The following is a 3,156-nucleotide window of genomic DNA, read 5'->3' on the forward strand; positions in this document are numbered from 1 at the left end:
ACTAGAAGCTGTACAAAATACAAGGAATAACGAACATTCGTTTATATTGAACTTTGATAGCGAAATTATAGCTTGAGACAGCAATCTTTCGCAGAGAAAAGTACGTACATTTTCTTTCAGGATCTAAATGTAAAAACGAGGTGAAAATTGGCAAGTTAAATAACCCTCTTCAGAAGCAACGCAGAGCTACCTTTCACAAGCGTGTTTCATACTCTTGATTATATAGCGATGAAATGTGAACAGAGAGACCTTGTCCTTGTCAAATAGAGCCAGACAAAATCTAAGCCCATTGTTGGAGTTATATGACATTTACACGAACATTGGGTAACGCTCCATTAGGAGTGTTCCCAACTTTGATATCATTAATGATTAATGATTGATAATCCTAACCCTAACCCTAACACTAACCCTAATCCTAACCCTAACCCTAACCCTAACCTAAATGACATTAAACCACAAACTAATATATGACCATGTATATATGTTATTATGACCATTAATGACATTAAAGTTGAGAACACTCCTAATGGAGTCTCACCCCGAACAGTTCAAATCTTGTCAGAACAATAATTATGGGATAGGAAAACAAAAAATTATGCAATCGTATTTCTGGCTGTGCCGATAAAAAATTATCGCGCTTTAATCGCCTCTAAGATGCAATGTCTTTTGCGACAACCTGCACCCAAACCCTAACCTACAGCAGGAAGAAGTCACAGGAGGGCCATCACATTGTCAGTCCTAAAGTTAGGGTTGATGTTGGGTTAGGGTTAGAGTTAGAGCTAGGGCTAGAGTTAGGGTTAGTGGTGGGGTTAGGGTTAGGGTTAGTGGTGGGGTTGGAGTTAGGGTTAGGGTTAGGGTTAGGGTTAGTGGTAGGGTTAGCGTTATGCAGTACGGCTATGGCAAGTAGAGAATAGTGAGCGGTAAGGTTTGGGTTAGGTTTAGTCTAGAGATAGGGGGTTGGATTTGGTTTAGTGTTATGATTTGAATTAGTTGAAGGTTTAGGGTTATGGTTTGGATTAAGGTTTGGCTATAGATATATTGGCTACACACGCATGCACGCACGTACGCACGCACGCACGCACGCACGCACGCACGCACACACACACACAGGCTAATCTGTTAACCAATCAACGGGTTAGGGACATGGTTAGGGTTAGGGTTATGCAGTATGGCTATGGTGAGCATTAGGGTTCAGGTAAGAGTCAAAGTTAGGTTTTCGGATAGGTTTAGGGATAGGACTTGGCTTAAGCTTAGGGTTATGATTTGAATTAGTGTTAGGTTTAGGGTAGGGACTGGCTCAGCATAAACGTTAGGCAATCATAGTCATAACCCTTACTCTACCTTAGTATTATGGTGAGTACCACATATAGCCACCACCTTAGGCAGCACAGTATAGTGATTCTGTTTCATACAGCTAGCCATAGTAGCCGTCACAGACAACCCATACTGGTGATTATGGTCTATGCTGTTGTTAAAGATATGACAAGCAAACACCTGCCAATTATGTGTGCCTGTGCGCAAACACTGCATATACAGTAGTGAATTATAAGCTACATGTCAGAAATCCAGAGTCTCCAGTTATGATTGCCTCCAACACTCAACCGAAGAACCTCTTTCTCTCTCTCTCTCCCCCCCTCTCTCTCTCTCTCTATTTTCGATCTCCCCCTTCTCATTCTCTTCATCTGTCTCTCTCTCCCTCTCTCTCTATCTGTCTCCCACCTATACACCTACGAATCAAATCTCAGTTATGGCTGGCAACTATCCACCCTGTGGGGGACCATCAAATACGTGTAATTCCTAGTTGAGCAATGCGGCCTAGGGCCTGGTTAGGCTTCGAAAACCAAAATACATACTGTGGCAGCACATGTCCGAGCATGCCTCCTGGTGGAGATTCCACGAAGCTACAGAGCATGCATCTGCATGATTATGTGTGAAATCTGTTTCTGCAACAGGTACTTGGTAATGTCACAGCAGATAATTTTACCCGCCATAATTTACTCAAAATAAATGTTTAAAAAAATCACTACAACGGATGTAGGCCTACTTAAACCAACACAAATATTATGAAATCATTAATTCATTAGTCATGGATTCACATAAAAATATGCAATTACATTACAGAATTCCGATACAATTGGCAACTGCAACAACTGTCCGACAGATGCTACCGTGACCTACTGTATGTAGGCCAAACACTAGTCAAGGATACACAATGGCATCAAAAAAACGAAACGTGCACACATGTAAAGCGATACTAAAATGAAAGATTCATGTAGCACTAATGTATATCATTCAACACCTACCACATACTATTGACGGAAAATGTGCTAAATGCTTGCAACACACCCCAAATGTAATTTCCACGAGCGAGTTTTAGCCACTTACATAAAAAATTTAGTACTTCTATGCTTGCCATGCCCCATGCAACCACTTAAATTCACAAACTATTGAAAATGTTACTCACACGTGAATATTAAAGGCACTGTAGGCGGTGCAACACAAATACGTAGGTGTTGAGGCAGGGGATATGCTAGACTACGATAACGGGAGGGCCAGAGAGGGGGAGAGAAAGGGAGATAGATAGATAGAGAGAGAGAGACAAAGAGAAAGAGAGAAAGCGAGAGATAGCGATAATGAAAGAAAGAGAAAGAGAGAGAGAAAAACGATGAGAAAGAGAACAAGAAAGAGAACGAGAAAGAGAAAGAGAAAGAGAAAGAGAAAGAGAAAGAGAAAGAGAAAAAGAAAGTGCGAAAGACAGAAAGTGAGAAAGAGAAAATAGAAAGAATGAGAAAAAAGAAAGAAAGAAAGAGCGAGAGAGAGAGAGAGAGAGAGAAAGAATTAAAGAAAAAGACAGAGACTCGTCATTTTCGTGGAGTGTTGCATAGAACGCGGCAGTTGAGCATTGGCGCAGTGTGACTTCCTCTGCAGTAGGGCTAATGTGAGCAATATGTTTGCAATGCTGTAAGACAGACCACACACTAGCTAGTCACAGAAGAAGCTATGCTAGGAAATAGGTTTAGTGGTAGAAGGCATCATGAGAAGAAGAAACTCGAGGGGAGGGAGAGAGGCAGCCGAAGAGGAGCCTTGCAAAAGAAGGGGCCGTGAGAATAACTGAGGAGGAAGAGAAATGAGAGGAGGTATAAGGGGAAGGCATGA

The sequence above is a fragment of the Priapulus caudatus genome, unplaced genomic scaffold, assembly GCF_000485595.1.
Source record: "Priapulus caudatus unplaced genomic scaffold, Priapulus_caudatus-5.0.1 Scaffold165, whole genome shotgun sequence".
In the NCBI taxonomy this organism is placed as follows: domain Eukaryota; kingdom Metazoa; phylum Priapulida; class Priapulimorpha; order Priapulimorphida; family Priapulidae; genus Priapulus; species Priapulus caudatus.